This window comes from Microtus oregoni, unplaced genomic scaffold, assembly GCF_018167655.1.
Source record: "Microtus oregoni isolate MIOR12 unplaced genomic scaffold, Mior012 000029F_ref0000214, whole genome shotgun sequence".
Classification (NCBI taxonomy): Eukaryota; Metazoa; Chordata; class Mammalia; order Rodentia; family Cricetidae; genus Microtus; species Microtus oregoni.
In genome coordinates, this window is record NW_024543088.1 from 22,154,294 (window position 1) to 22,176,846 (window position 22,553).

Consider the following 22,553-nt stretch of genomic DNA (forward strand, 5'->3'; position numbering starts at 1 on the left):
TAATACACATTCACAATGAAAGTGATTCTACAACAAAACACAATAAATGACACAGATTGCCTAATATGTATTTTTGTTATATTTTACCATTGTAAATATTATACACATATGCCCCAATAGTATACATGTTGCTTATGTATACTGTTTTTTCTTTTTTTCTATACAGCTCAGATCTTTATATTCCACTGGCAGAAATAAGAACTCCTTAAAACATGTTTGTGGGGGAAAATGTGTAAGTGTGCAATGTAGACTCTTCTCACCCATATTTTTTTATATTTTCATTTACTTAATTCTATGTATTTGTAGTGGGGTATGTGGATTCATACAAATTCAATGACTTCTTGTACTTTTTTTAAATAAAAATTTGATAGAAAAAGGTTAAGAGACAGCTGGACTGGGACTTGCCTTTAGCCACTAAATGTAGGCACCATGTAAGCAGGTCTGTGAAGTTCCCTACTCAATGTGATGAACAAGGAACAGGGTCTGGAAGGAAAGAAAAAGAGAACAAAAATCAATGAGATAAGTGGTTGTATAGGAAAAGTGTGAGGGCAATTGTGTATGAAGAATAGAACTTGAAATCTTACCTATGTAAACTGGGAAAACACAGAAAGTAATATGTTCTTAGGAACATTTCTAGACTTCAGATAAGTTTTTTCAGAAAGTAGTTGCTGTGAGGAGCATACAAAGAAGACTACTTAAAGCAAATAAGAATGTCTGATAACTTACCTGGATTTGAAAACAGAACCACACATCTAACAAAAATCATTGACACCTGATGACATGAGGAGAGTGGATGCCTACCTGGACATAAGATATTCTCTGATTATTCATTGATATCTATTCCCTGGAACAGCACTTATAATAGGCATTCAACCTATGTGTCTGTTGAAATGAATAAAACTTTATTCTTGGATAGGATAACATGATCATACTGAAAAAGCTGACAATATTATGTGTAAAATCTTGTCTTCTGTATCATGCCTTGTGAACAAGGAACCTCTTGTGGGTACTTTCTTGATTTCCTTGAACACTGGTTTAGCCATTGAGGAAGAACCATGCCATCCAGCCTTGCAGAAGTGTTCTAGTTCATTAGATAAAATCTGCACTAAACACATAGTACACATTTAATTTCTATAAAAGGAATGTACAGGTGTGTGTTCTCAGATTACCCCTCAGTGATTCATTACCATGCTTTGAAGACAGTTACTTCCGTGATTATTTTGTATCCAATGTCAAGATATGGTCATCTTGGTCATTAATATTTGGGAATATCTATTTTAAGGGTGCAGATACTTGCAACTTAAGGTTTAAGATATAAGACTTTGGTCTATATAGAGTTAAAGACTTTTCCATTGTTGACAAGATAATTTCAATATTGGGTATAAGCTTGTATTTGCATGCGTGTGGTTTTTTTCCCAGATGAAGCTTCTTTGTGAAGTCTTGGCCATCCTGGAACTTCCTCAATATATAAGGCTGGCCTCAAACTCAGAGATCCACCTGCCTCTGCCTCCCAAGTGCTGTAATTAAAGGCATCCACATCACTACCCTCTCAAGTGCACACTTTATTTAACATAGAGTCATATAAAGATTTGTATCATTGATTACATTTTTACTTTAAAATCTTCCAAGGGCTACAAGACAGATGTACTTTTAGTGTGACCCTTGAGCATTCCAAAATACCTGAAAAACAGAGTTGTTTGATGCCCTGTTGTAAAAGTCCTACTGTATAGAAGTGCTACATATGCAGAATGTTAGTTTAAATTTTCCAAAATTACAGATATGTAAACAAAATAGAGACACACAGCAAAAAAAAATCTACAGAGCACAAGACCAGGTACACAGATGAACACTAGTATATCTGATATCTGCTTAGTCTTTTTTTTTTTTGAGACAGGGTTTCTCTGTGGTTTTGGAGCCTGTCCTGGAACTAGCTCTTGTAGACCAGGCTGGTCTCGAACTCACAGAGATCCGCCTGCCTCTGCCTCCCAAGTGCTGGGATTAAAGGCGTGCGCCACCACCGCCCGGCTCTGCTTAGTCTTTAAATATCTCTGTGACTCTAGAGGACATGAACCTCAGTGAGCTGCCTGCATTCAACAAATGTTAGGTATTCCAGAAGTGTCCATCTCTTTTTCTCCATTTCACATCTTGGCTTTTGAGAAACTTGAGCATCAGCAATAAATCTTTAATTTATGGTCAAAACATTCAAAGCAGCGCATTGTAGAATTCAAACATGATTAAATTTTTTCTAATGCATTTTAAGTTCACTTTTGCTTTTCTAATTTGTTAGGAAAATCCTAACAAGGGCTTCCTCGGTACAAGAAAACCATACCTCCAGAATCTCTTCTAATTAACCTAAAAACCAGCTCTGCTTGATTATGACTTCTGGACTCAATTTATGCAAAGATCTTATTCTTGAATCTGCATTTGTGAGAAAAGGTACCTTTACAGCACAACCATACCCTGCAGAGAGTCTCTGGGTCTTGAGAAGTCCTCAGATCCCCTTTTGTTCATGTCTTCTGCCAGGTATGCCACAAGATCTGCTCCTTGTGCAGCAGCCTCAATTGAAATTTGAAAAACTGCTCCCTATACAAAAAATCACTTCTTTCTTCAAAATACCAAAAAGAAACTTTTAAGGATTATCTAATACTATTTTATTTCATCTTATGCATGATGAAACCAAAAGAACATTAACCCACCTGGATTATATTTGCATTTTTATTGCTCACATAAATAATTTCTTACTAATTATTTTAAATGTGACAAAAGAGATGTTTTAGATTTATATTGTACATACTATATTGGTGAACGACAGAATGGCAAATGCTGTAGTTTATGTGCACCACCTTGCATCACCAAGTCTTAAAAATCCTCTTTTTCCTCTAATTGATCCCTTGTGTCTAAACCTACAGAGACAAAGGCTTGGTCATTTCTTCTAACTTGGTTGCTATGAGGTAGCACAGTACTGAACTTATAGAAATAAATACATGGCAACTGTCATTCCTTCAATAATAGGATACCTGAAGAGAGAATAAGGAGGATGATTGCATTATTTCAAAATGTAACTCGAGAGATGTTAGGGATACTATGCTATATGTATTATACTCCCCAGTTTTTTTAGTGTTTGGCTCCAAAGGGGTACAAATTGATATACTGAAACATTGGTTGAGGCAAAATTTCTACTTTAGTCACAGGTTGATGCACATGTTTGTTGAAAATTGGATCTTCGGACTCAGGATAACCAGGCTGACAGATTCACCCAGATTAGAAACACAAGTATAATGAATTTCAAAACAAATAAAAGACTGTGACCTAATCTTTAGGATTTCTACAATCTGAAGGATGTTTCAAGATACAGTAAGAAGGATGTATGCTACTAATTTACGAAGTAATTATGGAGATGCATAAATTAGAAGATTAATAATCTTATTGTCCTACTTAATCCTTAATCCATAGTAAATAGATTAATGAATAGTTTTTAATTTAAAATTGTTTTTTAAACAATCTTTTTATCACTTTACATACCAATCCCAGTTTTCACTCTGTCTCCTCATACAACTCTGTTCTCTTCCTCCCTCCTCATCCCCATACACTCCTTAGTGAAAATCAGACTTCCCATAGGGAGTTAACAATGTTTAGAACATCACTTTTCAGCAGGACTAAGGCCACCCCCACTATACCTAAGCTGAGCAAGGTATTCCCTCCAAAGAAAGTGGGTTTTAAAAAGCCAGTTCAAGCACTATGGATAAATTCTGATCCAACTTAAAGTGGTCTTATAGACTGCTCAAGCCTCACAACTGTCACTAACATTCAGAGGGCATCGTTTGATTCTGTGCATGTTCCTCCTTTGTCACTCCAGAAGGAATGAGTTACCACTAGCTCAGGTCAGCTATTTCTGTGAGTATTTCCATAATGGCTTTGACCCCTTTGCTTATATTATTGATCCTCCCTCTCTTTGACTGGACTTTGAGAACTTGGCCCAGTGTTTGTCACTGTGGATCTCTGCACCAGTGTCCTTCACTTGTTGTAGGAAGGTGCTATAATGACAATTAAGGTAGCCTTCAATTTGATTATGGGGGAGGCTACTTCAGGCACCCTCTCCACTACCACTTAGGGTCTTGGCTGGGGTCATCCTTATAGATTCATGGAAAGGTCCCTAGTGCCAGGTTTCCTGTTGGCCCCAGAATGGCTCCCTCAATCACAATATCTCTTTCTCTGGTCTCTTTATCTGTCCATTCTCCATCCTTATCATCCTATTCCTTCAAGTTCTCCTCCTCCTCCCCTTTGCCCTCCCTTTTTCATCCACCACACTCCCAATTTTCTAAGGATATATTGCCTATTCCCCATTCTCAAGGGAAATCCATGTACATCTCTCTTAGTGTTCTCCTTGTCACCTAAATTCTCTGCAGTCATGCAAAATAAGCTAGTTATTTTTTGCTTTATGTCTAATACCCACTTATGATTGACGACATGCCATGCTTGTCTTTCTGGCTTGGGGCCTCACTCAGGATATATTTTTCTAGTTTCATCCATTTGCCTGCAAATTTCAAAATGTCATTTGTTTTTATTGCCAAGTAGTACACATTTTCTTTGTCCTTTCTTTGGTTGAGGGGCATCTAGGTATTTTGAAAGTTCTAGCTATTATGAATAATACAGCTATGAACACAATTGAACAAATATCCTTGTAGTATGAGTGTGCATCCTTTGGGTATGTGCCAAAGAGCCGTATTGCTGGGTCTTGAGGTAGATAGATTCCTAATTTTTGGAGAAATAACTGTAATGATTTCTACAGTGGATGTATAAGTTCATAGTCCCACCAACAATGGAGGAATGTTCCTTTTACATTACATTCTCTACATCATAAACCATCATCAGAGTTTTTATCTTAACCATTCTGACTTGTATAAAATGGTATCTCAGACTCATTTTGATTTGCATTTCCCTGATGGCTAAGGATGTTGAGCAATTCCTTAAGCATCATTCTGCCACTTGAGATTCTTCTTTTGATAATTCTCTATTTAGATTTTACCACAATATTAATTGGATTATTTGGTAACTTTGATGTCTAGTTTCTTGAGTTCTTTATATATTTTGGAGATCAGTCCTCTATCTGATGTGGGTTGGTAAAGGTCTATTTCCATTCAGTTGGCTGCCATTTTGTCTTATTGACTGTGTCTTCTATTTATAGAAACTTCTCAGTTTTAAGATGTCCCATTTGTTTATTGCTGCTCTCAGTGTCTGTGCTTCTGGTGTTATAATTATGAAGTGGTCTCCAGTGCCCATGTATTAAGACTACTTCCCACTTTCTCTTCTATGAAGTTCAGTGTGGTTGGATTTAAATTGGGGTCTTTGTTCCACTTGGACTTGAGTTTTCTACATAAGGATAGATATGGATCTATTTGCATTCTTCTCCCTGGTAAGATTTTTGTGGTCACTTATATATACTATCATATCATCTACAAATAGTAAAAGTTTGACTTCTTCCTTTCCAATTTGTATCCCTTTGATCTCCTTTTGTTGTCTTGTTGATATAGATAAAAAAATTGAGTACTATATTGGATAGATTTGAAGAGAGTAAATAGCATTGTTTTGTTCCAGATTTTAGTGGAATCACTTTGAGATTTTCTTCATTTAATTTGATGTTGACTGTCACCTTGCTGAATATTGTTTTATTAAATTTAGATCCATTTCTTGCATCCCTGATATCTCAAAGACCATTATCACGAAGGGTTGTTGGATTTTGTCAAATGCTTTTTTAGCATCTAATGAGATGATCATATAGGTTTTTTTTCTTTCAGATTATTTCTATGGTGGATTACATTGAAAGATTTTCATATATTGAACCATCCTTATATTTCTGAAACCAATTTGATCATGGTGGATTAGTTTTAGATATGTTCTTGTGTTTGGTTTGCCAGGATTTTATTGTGATTTTTTGCATCAATGTTCATGAGGGAGATTGACCTGTAATCCTTTTTTTAGTTGAGCAATTGTGTTGTTTGGATACCAGGGTAACTATACCCTTGTAAAAATAGTTGGCAGTTTTCCTTCTGTTTCTGTTGTGTGGAACAATTTGAGGAGTATTCATATTAGCTCTTTGAAGTTCTGGTAGAATTCTGCACTGAAACTACCTAGACCTGATCTTTTTTCGTTTGTGGGGGGACTGCTTCTATCTCTTTGGAGTTATAGGTATATTCAAATTGTCTATATGGCCTTAATTTCATCTTGATATATGATATCCATCCAGAAAATTGCCTATTTCTTTTAGATTCTCCAATTTTTGGGAATATAGGTTTTCAATGTATAACCTAATGATTCTCTGGACTTCCTCAGTGTCTGTTGTTCTGTCCCCCTTTTCATTTCTAATTTTTTTAATTTGCATATTCTTTCTCTGCCTTTTGGTTAGTTTGGATAAGGGTTTGTCTATCTTGGTAATTTTCTTGATGAAACAGCTTTTGGTCTCAATGATTATCTGTGGTTTTCTTTTAGCCCTCAATTTGATTATATCCTGTTTTCTCCTCCTCCTGTTGAGTCTGCTTTTCTTGGTTCTAGAGCTTTCGGGTATGCTGTTAAGTCACTAATGTGAGCTTTCTCTACTTTCTTTATGTAAGTACTCAGTGCTATGAATTTTCTTCTTAGCACTGTTTTCACGGTGTCCCATATGCTTGGGGATGTTACACATTCATTTTCACTGAATTCTAGGAAGTCTTAAATGTTTCTTTATTTTGTCCTGTACCTTGGCACAGGGATGATTCAATTGAGCATTGTCCATTTTTCTTGTACACTTTCTGCAACTAGTGTTGTTAAGTTCTAACTTTAAGCCATGGTGATCTGATAGAGTATTTGGGGTTATTTAAAATTTTTTGTATCTGTTGAAGTTTGCTTAGTTTTCAAGTATGTGGTCAATTTTAGAGAAGGTTCCATCGGGTGCTGAGAAGAATGTATATTCTTTTGTGTTTGGCTAAAATGTTCTGTAGATGTCTGTTAAACTCATTTGAGTCATGACATATGGTAGTTCTCTTATTTCTCTGTCTGGCAGACATGTCCATTGTTGAGAGCAGGATGTTAAAGTCTCCTACTATTAGTGCGTGGGGTTTGATATGTGATTTAAGCTTTAGTAGTTTCTTTTGCATATGGTGCTCTTATATTGGGGAAATAGATGTTTAGAATGGAGACTTACATCTTGATGAATTGTCCATGTTATGAGTATGAGGTGCTCTTTTCAATCTCTTTTGATTGATTTTAGCTTAAAGTCATGGCAAGTGGGTAGTTGGGGGGCCCAAGTGGGATTTTAGATTACAGGGTTTGATTTAGGGGGTTGTTGGAGCAGCCTGCCTGCAGGAGGCTTGCCCACCTACTGACTCAGAGAATCACTGAGGTTGCAGAGGATGGGTGGGTTTGGAGGTAGAGTGGAACTTGTAGATTACAGTGTGCAACTGATGGAAAGGTGTTAGAGCAGCCTGCTTGCAGGAGGCTTGCCTATTGACCATCTAGCACAGCTGATATGGATGGTAAAGGGGCCTGAGGTTTTATGCCAGAGCCTAGGGTCAAGAGACTGGGCTGTGCAGCTGAGGGACTAACCACTAACGTCTTGGTCTCATCTGATTAATAAACATTTGGGATATATCATATAATCTATTTGTGCCCAAGGGCTCATCATCAAAATAGATGAGAGTTTGTTATTGAATGACACTTTACTCAGCAAATATTAGTCATGGGTATGTTAGGGGAAAAATTTTCCATAGAATTTCACCACCTTAATGCTACTAGTGGAAAATTTATGAATGCAAATGAATTTTTATTACTATTCTTTATAGATAACTTCTATACTTATTCATTGCATTGCTTAAAAAGCCACATAGGTCAATCACATTCTATGTTTCTTAACATGCATGTTGGTTCCATATGAAACAATGATATATGACTGAAAAAAAAGCAAAATATGATGACAGACCTTACCTCAAGATTGCCCTCTAAGATAGTTGTTAAATGTCACAGTGTTTTTGTACTCTCTAAAGACATTTCTGTGATTTCTTGCAGTTCTTGACTTGTCCACATATCAATGCATTTCCATATTCTATTAATCATCAAGAAAGGAGGAAATTTGGTAAGAAAACATGACCAGTAAGAATTCTCATTCAGCTCTATCAGCATTTCAGCCTGCCTCATTCTGCACTGCAGGTTAAGCCTTGCATGTACTAACAGTGCACAATACTAGCCTGTGGGGAATCTTAATCTATCCCCCACAATTTTGCATGGGGCTTGTCTTTTCTCTTTTTCCTTTCCCATCTTTTCTGAAATTGGACCATTTTCATAGCACGTGGACATTAGTTTTAGGTGAAATTGATGTCTTGAAATTGAGTCTCTGATGAAAAAGACTGTTTTTTCTCTAAAGAGAATGAAATGACATATGGGTAAGGTAGAAGGGTAGGGAAATTGTTGACAAGTACTTTCAAGAGATGTGATATATGAAAGAATCAAAGAGAGGTAAATAAATAGCTCTGACTCTATGATCCTAGGGCAGAAGTTTTTAACCTATGAGTCTCAACCTTTTGGGTGTCAAATGGCACTTTTGCAGGGGTTACCTAAGACCATAAAAACCACAGATATTTAAGTTATGATCAATAATAGTAGCAAAATTACAGTTATAAAATAAGAATTAAAATATTTTTATAGAGTGTCACTATAATAATAGAAACTGTATTAAAGGTTCACAGTGTTAGGGTTGAGAACCTTAAGATTCTCTATTGTCCTGGAGGCTTAATGAGGTAAAGATGCTTTGCAGTGTTTAAAAGACGACTGGGATTTGGTGTTCAGGGTAACGTGGTTCTTCAAACAAGACTTTATCAGTACAGGGAGTCTCTACATGCCAGATCCTGGTAAAGAGATGATGCTGATAATCTTGGAGCCATAAAGTCAGAGAATAGGAGCTTAGTGATACCATACATAGATGTGAGTTGGTTATCAACTTTAAATTGTGTATATATATAATTAAAAGAAAATTTCATAGAAACTTAAAATAATGACATTTATCAAGGAGCACATACAAATTGACTGTAAGTACTCACTTTATTAGCAAAAACTTTTGATATTAGATTTTTTTAATGTAGCTAAGGGTGGCATTGAACTCAATGAATCAAGGGCCCAGAACAGTGTTTTAACAAAATCACAGATGATGCATTGAGCACATGTCTTTTTATTGCTATATTGCTACAGAAAACACTAGTGTAAAAACTTCAGTCTGAACAAAAAATGAGCTAAAAGGACATAAATAATACCTGACATTCAAATGAAAATGTGAAGAAGTAAAAAAAATAAATGCAACAACAAAATAATAGGAGTTAGTAAACACTCTTTGATAAATATTATTAATATTAATGGCCTCAATCTCATCCCTCAGAAAAGATATCCAAAGCAAATGAAACCAAGCAATGTAGGTGTAGGTATTTTAAATTCTGACCATAGTCCCTTAAAATGGCCCCTCCCTTTGAGCTTTATATTCTGGTTCACAACATTTTTAGAAGACTTTCACTTTACATAATTCCTGGCCAATTTTAGGGAAGCCAGGTAAAAGACTGGCCACAGCCAATTAACTCTCTCTAAAGTTGGAAAAATGGCCTCAAATAGTACCCCTCTCCTGAGCACCACATCCCAGTCTATAATCCAACAAAACAATATTGTTTTATTGGAGGCCATGCCATGCAAGGAATCCCAGAGACCAAGCAAGTACCCAGAAATGCAGAAGTCACAAAGGTACTTGGAACCACTTATGTGACATTGGGACCTAAAACCTTGGGAGGCTTGCAGCAACAAAGACCCCATTGGAAACGCCATACTAGACCTGAAGACTTGATAATTACTTGAACCCCTGACAACTTAGGTCAGAAGTCTAAAGAGGAGAGAAATCAGGGAACAAGACATCCATCCAACAAAGACAAACTCAGAAACCAACACCTAGAACTATAACCATCCCAGATGCATAAATGCCAGTGCAAGAATACAATCAACAGCAAAAAGGGCAATATGGAACCACCACAGCCCAACTATCCTACAACAGGGAGACTGTTACAATTAAAGATAGTTCCAAACTAGCCCATAATGGACCATAATAAATGTTTAATTATGAGGGGGTAAATTTTGGACCAGTAGGCTGAAGATGGGTGCTAGCAATGTTACCAAAGAACTTTGGGTGACTGTTCAGGCAGATGATTTTTCTAATGTGTTCTTGGAAATAGTTTGCCAGTATTTTACTGCATATTTTTGCATCAGTATTCATGAGAGAGATTGGTCTGTCGTTCTCTTTCTTAGTTGACTCCTATTGTATCTTGGGTATCAGGGTAACTGTAACCTCATAAGAAGAGTTTGACCATATTCCTTCTGTTTCTGCTGTGTGGAACAATTTGAGAAGTATTGGTATTAGTTCTTCCTTGAGATTATGGTAGAGTCTGCTATGACACCAATGGCCCTGAGATTTTTGGTCAGGAGACTTTTGATGACAGCTTCTATTTCCTTAAGGGTTACAGGTATATTTGTTTATTTGATTTTGATTTAATTTTGGTATTTGGTATCTATCAAAAAATGGTTCATGTCCTTTAAATTTTCCAATTTTGTGGAGTACATGCTTCTCAAATATTGCCTGATAATTCTCTGGATTTTTTCAGTGTCTGTTCTGTCTGTATTTTTATTTTTGATTTTGTCAATTTTGATATTATCTGCCTTTTGGTTAGTTTGGATAAAAGTTTGCCTGTCTCATTGCTTTTTCTCAAAGAGCCAACTCTTTGTCTCATTGATTTTTTGCTTTGTTTTTGTTTTATTGATTTGAGTCTTCAATTTAATTATTTCTTAATATCTACTTCTCCTGGGTGAGATTTCTTCCTTTTGTTTTAGAGGTTTCAGGTGTGCTGTTAATTCACTTGTGTGAAATTTCTCTAGGTTCTTCCTGTAGGCAATTCAAGCCAACAGCTTTCCTCTTTACGAAACTTTCATAGTGTCCTTTAAGTTTGGGTATGTTGTGTCTTCGTTTTCAGTAAATTCTAGGAAGTCTATGATTTCTTTTGTATTTCTTCCTTGACTCGGGGATGATTCAGTAGAGCTGTGTTCAATTTCCATGAGTTTGCAGGCCTTCTGCAATTAATTTTGTTTCTCTGGATTTAAAGTTGTTGGCTTTCTGGATTTCTAACTTTAATTCAAAGTTATCTTATAAGATATATGGGATTATTCCAATTTTTGTATCTATTGAAGTTTGTTTTGAGACCAAGTATGTGTTCAATGTTAGGGAACTTTCCATTGTGTGCTGAGAAAAAGGTATATTCTTTTGTGTTTGGGTGGAATGTTCTATAGATGTTTATTAAACTCACTGAGTCACATAGACTGTTAGTATCTTTACTTCTCAAAAGTTTCTGTTTGACGGTCCTGTCCAGTGGTGAGAGTGTGGTATTGAAGTCTCCCACTATTAGTGTGTGGGGTTTGATATGTGATCTAAGCTTTAGCAATGTTTCTTTTACAAATGTTGGTACCCTTGTATTTGAAGCATAGGTGTTCAGAGTTGAGACTTCAACTTCATGAATTTTTTTCCTGTGATGAATATCTAATGACATGCAGTCATTGTAGACTTACCATGCATATACCCTTTCTACTGTCAGCCAGATTGAATGGACTCATACATGTCACAATGTCATCAAACACACACCAGGTACTTGGTTATTACACTAGTTACCCTCCAATAGCCTTCTCCCAAATATCCCAAGAATGGGCAATTATAACTCTAGAGCTCTTGAAATCATAATTGTACCCTTTGTGCATTTGGAAAAGCATGAAATCTTTTCTCTGTCCTCTTCTACACTACTATATACAAATCATACTTCTACAACTTTTGCCTTTGTAAATACTGTTCATATAGTATGTCCTCTAAGACAATATGGCCTATATGTAGAGATGGTCATTCTAAAAGTGCATTCTTCTCCTTTCTTTCTATTGAACAAGGTTTTCACAGATTCAACACCACACGTATAAACCCGTGAACCTCATTTTTCCTGAACCCAGTAAAATAAGATTAATTGATACTGTTCTCCAGTTATAGTCCAGAGGGTGGGAACTAAAGCAGTCTACCTTTCTCACATCCAATATATTAGGTTTCAGCACATTACTATGAAAACATTCAAATGGAAAGATTATATTTGCAGAAAGTTATGAGTCTATTCCCCATCAAGTGAGTACATTCTTAATCATAGGATCTGATCCAGGTCTTATATCTATTGAAAAAATAAAAATACTGTTTTATATTATTTGCCTGTATAATTTTGACAGAACCTATTTTTGTTGATATATATGTATATGTATATTTTCCAAATAACAGTATCTTTTTTATTTATTAAAAATTTCCACCTCCTCCCCTCCTCCCCTTTCCCTCCCACTCCCCTCACTCCCCCTCCCCACTCCCTATCCAGTCCTAAGAGAAGTCAGGGTACCCTGCCCTGTGGGAAGTCCAAGGCCCTCCCCACTCCATCCAGGTCTAGGAAGGAGTGCATCCAAACAGACTAGGCCCCCCAAAATCCAGTACATGCAGTAGAATGAAAATCCAGTGCCATTATCATTGTCTTCTCAGTCAGATCCCATTGTCAGCCACATTCAGAGAGTCCAGTTTGATCACATGCTCATTTGGTCCCAGTCCAGCTGGCCTTGGTGAGCTCCCATTAGATCAGTCACACCGTCTCAGTGGGTGGATGCACCCCTCTAGTCCTGAATTCCTGGAAACAACCTAGATGCCCCTCAATGAAAGAATGGATAAAGAAGGTATGGCACATACAGACATTAGAGTTCTACTTAGCGGTAAAAAAAAAATGACATCTTGAAATTTGCATGCAAATGGATGGAAATAGAAAGCACTTTACTGAGTGAGATAACCCAGATCCAAAAAGATGAATAAGGTAGTACTCACTCATTAGTGGATTCTAGCCATAAACAAAGGACACTGAGCCTATAGTTCATTATCCTATAGAAGCTAAGTAAGAAGGTGAACCCAAAGAAAAACATATAGTTATCCTCATTGAAATTAAGCATAGACAAGATTGCTGGGCAAAAGTTAGGAGCAAAAGGGTGGGAGTGGGGTGGGGGGAAGGGGAGAGGGGGAAAGAGAAGGGAGAATGGGAGGATTGGGGAGAGCTTGGGGGAGTGGGATGATTGAAATAGAGGAAGGGTGGATATGGGAGCAGGGAAGAAGATATCTTAATTAAGGGAGCCATTTTAGGGTTGGCAAGAGACTTGGCTGTAGAGGGGTTCCCAGGTGTCCAAGGAGATGTCCTCAGTTAGGTCCTTGGAAAGCAGAGGAGAGGGTGCCTGAACTGGTCTTCTCCCATAACCACACTGATGAATATCTTGAATATAACCACAGAACCTTCATCTGATGATAGATGGAGATAGAGACAGAAACCCACATTGGAGCACTGGACTGAGCTCCCAAGTTCCCGATGAAGAGCAGGAGAAGGGAGAAGGTGAGCAATGATGTCAAATAACAGTATCTTTTATGTATTTTCTCACATAATAACTAGACTAAAGAAAAGAAGAAAGAGTTTCTGAGAATTTAGAGAAATGACTTTATAGTTCATTGGTTCCATTTATTCTATTCTACCACAAGAATAAAGGTTGCAGCAAACGAGGTTTTGTTGCTATTTTAACATGCAAAAAGTGCAAAATACTGATCATGAACTTGGATTACTAACAAATTTCAGCAAGTATATCATAAAATCAGACAGGAGTTAGCAGAGGTGCACAAAAAGTAAGTAGGAGTTTAACACATAAAAGGATATTACACAAGTCTAGTAACTATGAGACTGGGAAAAATGAGAATCTTAGTGAGATCTCTGCTTACATGAGAGAACATGTAAGACCCAGATGTCTGCATTATAAGATCCCTACATCCTAGCATCTCAAGCCCTGTGCCTTGAGCACTCTTGTAGAGATAACTTAACTGAAAGGTATCAAGCTAAGTTTCTTATTCTTCAAACATATTATAATAAACCATCAGTTGAGCCCAAATTTCACTAATTTTTTGAACACCAAGAGATTAAAATCTCTATCTTTTTTTGTTTATTTTTTTTAGTTGTTAAAAAAAATTCCACCTCCTAACCGTTTCCCATTTCCCTCCCCCTCCTCTCACACATCACCCCCTCCCCCCACTTCTTTCCCCCTCTCCACCTCCCCCGACTCCATTACCCCTCCATCTTAAGAATGAAGAACTGTCCAGATTCCCTGCCCTGCAGGAAGTCCAAGGTCCTCCCACTTCTATCCAGGACCAGGAAGGGGAGCATCCAAACAGGCTAGGCTCCCACACAGCCAGTTCATGTATTAGGATCAAAACCTATCTTGACAGCACGTTAGATTGGCATTGCTTTAAAACAGAGCAGGTGACCCCAAGTTCCCCCCCTCCTTCCCTTCTAACTTTTCTCTCCCCATCTCCCCTTACCCCCATCCCACCCCACCCCCAAGATCCCAATTTTCTCCCTGGCAATTTTGTCTACTTCCCATAGCCAAGAGGATAACTATATGTTTTTCCCTGGGTTCACCTTCTTATTTAGTTTCTTTAGATTCACCAATTGTAGTCTCCGTGACCCTTATTTATGGCTAGAAAGCAATTATGAGTGAGTACATCCCATGTTCATCTTTTTGGGCCTGGGATACCTCACTCAGGATAGTGTTTTCTATTTCCATCCATTTGCATGCAAAATTCGAGAAGTCATTGTTTTTTACCGCAGCGTAGTACTCTAGCGTGTATATATTCCATACTTTCTTCATCCATTCTTCCATTGAAGGGCATCTAGGTTGTTTCCAGGTTCTGATTATTACAAATAATACTGCTATGAACATAGTTGAACAAATGCTTTTGTCATATGATAGGGCATCTCTTGGGTATATTCCCAAGAGTGTTATTGCTGGGTCCAGGGGTAGGTTGATCCCGAATTTCCTGAGAAACCGAAACACTGCACAGAACAACAATTCTTAGTTAAGGGAGCCACTTTAGGGTTGGCAAGAGACTTGACCCTAGAGTGGCTCCCAGGAGCCCATAGTGATGTCCCCAGTTAGTCCCTTGGGCAGCTGAGGATAGGGAACCTGAAATGACCCTATCCTATAGCAATACTGACGAATATCTTGCATATCATCATAGAACCTTCATCTGGTGATGGATGGAGATAGAGACAGAGACCCACACTGGAGCACTGGCCTGAGCTCCCAAGGTCCCAATGAGGAGCAGAAAGAGGGAGAACATGAGAAAGGAAGTCTGGACCACGAGGAGCGCACCCACCCACTGAGACAAGGGGGCTGATCTATTGGGAGCTCACCAAGGCCAGCTGGACTGTGACTGAAAAAGCATGGGATAAAACTGGACTCTCTGAACATGGCGAACAATGAGGGCTGATGAGAAGCCAAGGACAATGGCACGGGGTTTTGACCCTACTTCATGTTCTGGCTTTGTGGGAGCCTAGCCAGTTTGGTTGTTCACCTTCCTAGACATGGACGGAGGGGGGCGGACCTTGGACTTTCCACAGGGCAGGGAACCCGGACTGCTCTATGGACTGGAGAGGGAGAGGGAGAGGTGTTTGGGGGAGGGGGAGAAGGGTGGGAGGAGTGGGAGTGAAATGGGAGGCTGGGAGGAGGCGGATACTTTTATTTTCCTTTTCTCACTAAAAAAAAAAAAAAAAAAAAAAATTAAAAAAAAACAGAGCAGGTGAATATTCCAGAGTGCTTGAACCACAACTCTCAAGAGATAGGTCTGACCATATCACTGTAAACTATAAATGATAAGTATTTTCATAAAGAAGCAGTGCCGATTTATAGCCACACAGTCTGTAAACAATTTAGTCTCCTAAAGGTCAGATTGGCAATAAGAAGTATGGACAAATAAAAAGACTTCAAAGTTAAGAGCAATATCAAAGTAATATGATCATATGGACACCAGCAGTAATCTAGGAGTTCTCTGGTAGAATTTTTGGGTAATGTTTGTATACTGTTATATCTTATGCACGTGACAATACTTTGACTTAGTACTTTCTAAGTTGTATTCCTTTTTTATCCATTAGTTGTCTTATTGAACTAGCTAAAATGTCTTGTCCTATATTGAATAGATATGGAGAGAGTGGATAACTTTGTCTTGTTTGTCGTTTTAGTTTGATTGTTTTAAGTTTCTATTTAATTTTATGTTGGCTATGAGCTTGAAGTATATTGTCTTCAATATATTTATATATACCCTTGCATCTTTGATCTCTCTAAAGCCTTTATCGTTAAAGGCTATGTAATTTTGCCAAAGGTTTGGGGTTTTTTTCTTTTTTTGTTTTTGTTTTTGTTTTTTTAGCATCTAAGGAATTGATCATGTGGGATTTTTTTCAGTTTGTTTATATGGTAGACTACCTTGGCAGATTTTCATATGTTGAACCATCCCTGCATATCTGTAATGAACCCTACTTGATCAGAGTGGTTAATCTTTTTGATGTGTTGCTGGATTAAGTTAGTCATTTTTTTCTCCTCACCATATAATAATCAAAACACAAAACATACAGAATAAAGAAAGAATATTAAGAGCTGCAAAGGAAAAAGGTCAAATTACTTATAAAGGTAAACCTATCAGACTTACACCTGACTTCTCTATGGAAACCATGAAAGCCAGAAGGTCCTGGATAGATGTACTGCAAAAACAAAGAGACCATGGATGCAAGCCCAGACTACTATACCCAGCCAAGCTTTCATTCACTATAAATGGAGAAAACAAAATTTTCCAGGATAAAAACAAATTTAAACAATATGTAGCCACAAATCCAGCCTTACAGAAAGTAATAGAAGGAAAATCACATCTCAAGGAATTCAACAATGCCCACAATAACTCATACATCTAATGACCCTTCACCAACACAACTCGAAGAAGGGAAACACACAAACTCTACTACCAAAAGTAATAACAACTGGAGTCAACAATCACTGGTCATTAATATCACTTAATATCAATGGACTCAATTTACCTATAAAAAGGCACAGGCTAAGAGACTGGATAAGAAAACAGGATTCAACATTCTGCTGTTTACAAGAAACACACCTCAAACACAAAGACAGACATCTACTCAGAGTAAAGGGCTGGGAAAAAGTTTATCAAGCAAATGAACCTAAGAAACAAGCAGGTGTGGCCATACTAATCTCTAACAAAGTTGGCTTCAAACTAAAATCAATCAGAAGAGATGGAGAGGGACATTTTATACTCATAACAGGAACAATTCATCAGGACAAAGTCTCAATCCTGAACATCTATGCCCCTAATATAAAAGCACCCACTATGTAAAAGAAACATTACTAAAACTCAAGGCAGTCATCAAACCACACACACTAATAGTAGGAGACTTCAACACTCCTCTCTCACCAATGGACAGGTCAATCAGACAGAAACCTAACAGAGAAATAAGAGGATTAATGGAGGTAATGAATCAAATGGACTTAACAGACATCTATAGAACATTCCACCCAAATAGGAAAGAATATACCTTCTTCTCTGCAGCTCATGGAACCTTTTCGAAAATTGACCACATGCTCAGTAACAAAGCAAACTTACACAGTTAAAAAAAATATTAGTAACCACCTGAGTCATATCGGATCACCATGGATTAAAGTTAGAATTCAACAACAGTGCTACCCCCAGAAAGCCTACAAACTCATGGAAACTGAACAGTCAACTACTGAACCACATCTGGATCAAGGAAGAAATAAAGAAAGAAATTAAAATCTTTCTTGAATTCAATGAAAATAAAGACTCAACATACTCAAACCTATGGGACACTATGAAACAGTGCTAAGAGGAAAGTTCATAGCACTAAGTGCCCACTTAAAGAAAACTGAGAAAGCACACATTGGAGACTTAACAGCCCACCTGAAAGCTCTAGAAAAAAAAAAAAGAAGCAGACTCACCTAGGAGGAGAAGAAGACTGGAAATAATCAAACTGAGGGCTGAAATCAACAAAATAGAAACACAAAAAAAATCCAAAGAGTCAATGAAACAAAAAGCTGGTTCCTGAAGAATTTCAACAAGATTGATAAACCCCTATCCAAGCTAATCAAAAAGAAGAGAGAGAATACTCAAATTAACAAGATCAGAAATGAAAAGGGAGATATAACCACAGACACAGAGGAAATTCAGAGAGTCATTAGATCTTACTACAAAAGCCTGTATGCCACAAAATTAGAAAATGTAAAAGAAATGGACACTTTTTTTAGATAAGTACCATATACCAAAGTTAAACCAGGAGCAGGTGAACAATCTAAATAGACCTGTTAGTCGCGAAGAATTAAAAGTTGTTATTAAAAAACCTCCCTACCAAAAAGAGCCCAAGTCCAGACGGTTTCAATGCAGAATTCTACCAGAACTTCCAAGAAGACCTAATACCTATATTCCGTAATGTATTTCACAATATAGAAACAGAAGAATCATTGACAAATTCCTTTTATGAAGCTACAGTTACCCTGATACCAAAACCACACAAAGGCTCAACCAAGAAAGAGAATTACAGGCCAATCTCACTCATGAACATCCAGGCAAAAATCCTCAATAAAATCCTGGAAAACCAAATCCAAGAACACATTAGAAAAATTATCCATTATGATCAAGTAGGCTTCATCCCAAGGATGCAGGGCTGGTTCAACATATGAAAATCTATCAATGTAATCAATCATGTAAATAAACTGAAAGAAAAAACCATATGATCATTTCATTAGATGCTGAAAAAGCATTTGACAAAACTCAACATCCCTTTATGATAAAAGTATTGGAGCGATTAGGGATACAAGGGTCATACCTAAATATAATAAAAGCTATATACATCAAGCCGACAGCTAACATCAAATTAAATGGAGAGAAACTCAAAGCCATCCATCCCGCTAAACTCAGGAACACGACAAGGCTGTCCACTCTCGCCATACCTCTTTAATATAGTGCTTGAAGTTTTAGCAATAGCAATAAGACAACATAAGGGGATCAAAGGAATTAGAATTGGAAAGGAAGAAGTTTAACTTTCATTATTTGCAGATGATATGATAGTGTACATAAGTGACCCCAAAAACTCCACTAAAGAACGCGTACAGCTGATAAACACCTTTAGTACCGTGGCAGGACAGATCAACTCCAAAAAATCAGTTGCCCTCCTATACAGAAAGGATAAGGAAGCAGAGACGGAAATCAGAGAATCATCACCATTCACGTAGCCACAAATAGCATAAAATATCTTGGGATAACTCTAACCAAGAAAGTGAAGGATCTATTTGACAAGAACTTTAAGTCTTTGAAGAAAGAAATTGAGGAGGATAACCAGAAAATGGAAGGATCTCCCTTGCTTTTGGATTGGGAGGATCAACATAGTAAAAATGGCAGTTCTACCAAGGGCAATTTATAGATTCAATGCAATCCCCATTAAAATCCCATCAAAATTCTTCACAGATCTTGAGAGGACAATAATCAACATTATATGGAAAAGCAAAAATCCCAGGATAGCCAAAACAATCTTATACAATAAAGGAAGTTCTGGAGGCATTATCATCCCTGACTTCAAACTCTATTACAGAGCTTCTGTATTGAAAACAGCTTGTTGTTGGCATAAAAACAGAGAAGTCGATCAATGGAATAGAGTAGAAGACCCAGATTTTAACCCACAAACCTACGAACACCTCATTTTTGATAAAGGAGATAAAAGTATTCAATGGAAGAAAGAAAGCATCTTCAACAAATGGTGCTGGCCGAACTGGTTGTCAACCTGTTGAAGAATGAAAATAGATCCATATCTATCGCCATGCACAAAAATCAAGTCCAAATGGATTAAAGACATCAATATCAGTCTGAACACAATGAACCTGATAGAAGAGAAAGTGGGAAGTACTCTACAACATATGGGCACAGAAGATCACTTCCTACATATATCCCCAGCAGCACAGACATTAAGGACAACATTGAATAAATGTGACCTCCTGAAACTGAGAAGCCTCTGTAAAGCAAAGAACACTGTCACTAAGACAAAAAGGCAACCCACTGACTAGGAGAAGATCTTCATCAACCCTGCAACAGACAAAGGTCTGATCTCCAAAACAGATAAAGAACTCAAGAAACTAGACTTTGAAATGCTAATTAACCCAATTAAAAAATGGAGCACTGAACTGAACTGAGAATTCTCAACAGAAGAAATTCAAATGACCAAAAGACACTTAAGGTCATGCTCAACTTCCGTAGCGACCAGGGAAATGCAAATTAAAACAACTTTGAGATACCAACTTACACCTATAAGAATGGCTAAAATCAAAAACATCAATGATAGCCTTTGCTGGAGAGGTTGTGGAGTAAGGGGTACACTCATCCATTGCTGGTGGGAATACAAACTTGTGCAACCACTTTGCAAATCAGTGTGGCAATTTCTCAGGAAATTCCGGATCAACCTACCTCAAGATCCAGTAATACCTCTCTTGGGAATATACCCAAGAGATGCCCTATCATATGACAAAAGCATTTGTTCAACTATGTTCATAGCAGCATTATTTGTAATAGCCAAAACCTGGAAACAACCTAGATGTCCTTCAATGGAAGAATGGATGAAGAAAGTGTGGAATATATACATATTAGAGTACTACTCAGCAGTAAAAACAATGACATCGTGAATTTTGCATGCAAATGGATGGAAATAGAAAACACTATCCTGAATGAGGTATCTCAGTCCCAAAAAAGATGAACATGGGATGTACTCACTCATAATTGGTTTCTAGCCATGAATAAAGGACATTGAGCATATAATTTGTGATCCTAAAGAAACTAAATAAGAGGGGGAACACAAAGAAAAACATATAGTCATCTGCCTGGATATGGGAAGTAGACAAGATTGCCGGGCAAAAACTGGGAACTTGGGGGTGAGAAGGCATGTGGCTAAGGGGAATTGGGTGAGAAACGTGAGGGGAGGATGGTGGAACATGGGGGAAAGGGATGGGTTTTGATAAAGGAAGAGTGGATACGGGAGCAGAGAAATATATATCCTAATTAAGGGAGCCATCTTAAAGTTGGCAAGAGACTTGACTCTAGAGGGGCTCGCAGGTGTCCAGGGAGATATCCCCAGATAGTACCTTGGGCAACTGTGGAGAGGGAACCTGAAATGACCCTATCCTATAGCCATACTGATGAATATCTTGCATATCACCTTAGAACCTTCATCTGGCGATGGATGGAGATAGAGACAGAGACTCAAATTAGAGCACCGGCCTGAGCTCCTAAGGTCCAAATGCGGAGCAGGAGGGAAAACATGAGCAAGGAAGTCAGGACCACGAGGGGTGCACCCACCCACTGTGACAGTGGAACTGATCTATTGGGAGCTCACCAAGGCCAGCTGGACTGGGACTGAATAAGCATGGAATGAGACCGGACTCACTAAACATGATGGACAATGAAGGCTGATGAGAAGCCAAGGACAATGGCGCTAGGTTTCAACCCTAATGCATGAACTGACTTTGTGGGAGCCTAGCCTGTTTGGATGCTCACCTTCCTGGACCTGGATCGAAGTGGGAGGACCTTGGACTTCCTGCAGGGCAGGGAATCTGGACTGCTCTTCAGTTTCGAGATGGAGGGGGAATGGAGAGGGGGGAGTGGGAGAGGAATGGGGAGAGGGGAAGGGGAGTGGCTGGAGGGGGCAATGTGTGGGAGGAGGGGGAGAGAAATGGGAAACGGGGAGGAGGCAGAAATTTTTTTTCAACAACTAAAGAAAAAATAAAAAATAAACAACAAAAAAAGTTAGTCATTTTTGGGAGTATTTTTGCAACAGTGCAGAAGGAGGCAGGCTGATACCTAGTATAACATGGCAAGAATTCTCATTGGCCATGTTTTCTCACCTAATTTCCTCCTTTCTTGATGATCAGAGAAATATGGAATTTCATGGATATATGAATAAGATAAGAATAGCAAGGATTTACAGAAATGTCTTCAGAGACTCTAAAAATACTATGACATATAAAAAACTGCCTTAGAGGATAAATACGAAGTAAAGTCTGTCATCATGTTTTTTCATGCCTTTTTTCTAGTCCTATATCATTATTACATATGTACCCATCATGCATGGTATGAAACTGGAAATGTGATTGGCATATGTAGTTTTCTAGACAATGCAATGAATATGTATAGGAGTTATCCAGAAAGCATATTAATAAACAGTCATTTTTCATTTATATCTTTCCCACCAATAATTTTAAAGGGGTTAAACTCTTTGTAAAATTTGTATTTTATCATGTCCATCACTAATATTTGTTGAGAACAATGCCATTCAATAACATATTCTCATCTATTTCTATAATGAGAGCCAGAGTACACATAAATATTTGACATGCCCCAAATGTTCATTAATCTACTTACTATGGATTGCAGAGGACAGTAAGTCTATAAGGCTCCTAATTCATGATTCTACGTAGACACTTCACATGTAAGTAGCATGCATCCTCCCAGCTAGTTCCTGAAACATCCCTCAGATTGTAGAAACCCTAAAAATTATATCACAGTCTTTCATTTTGAA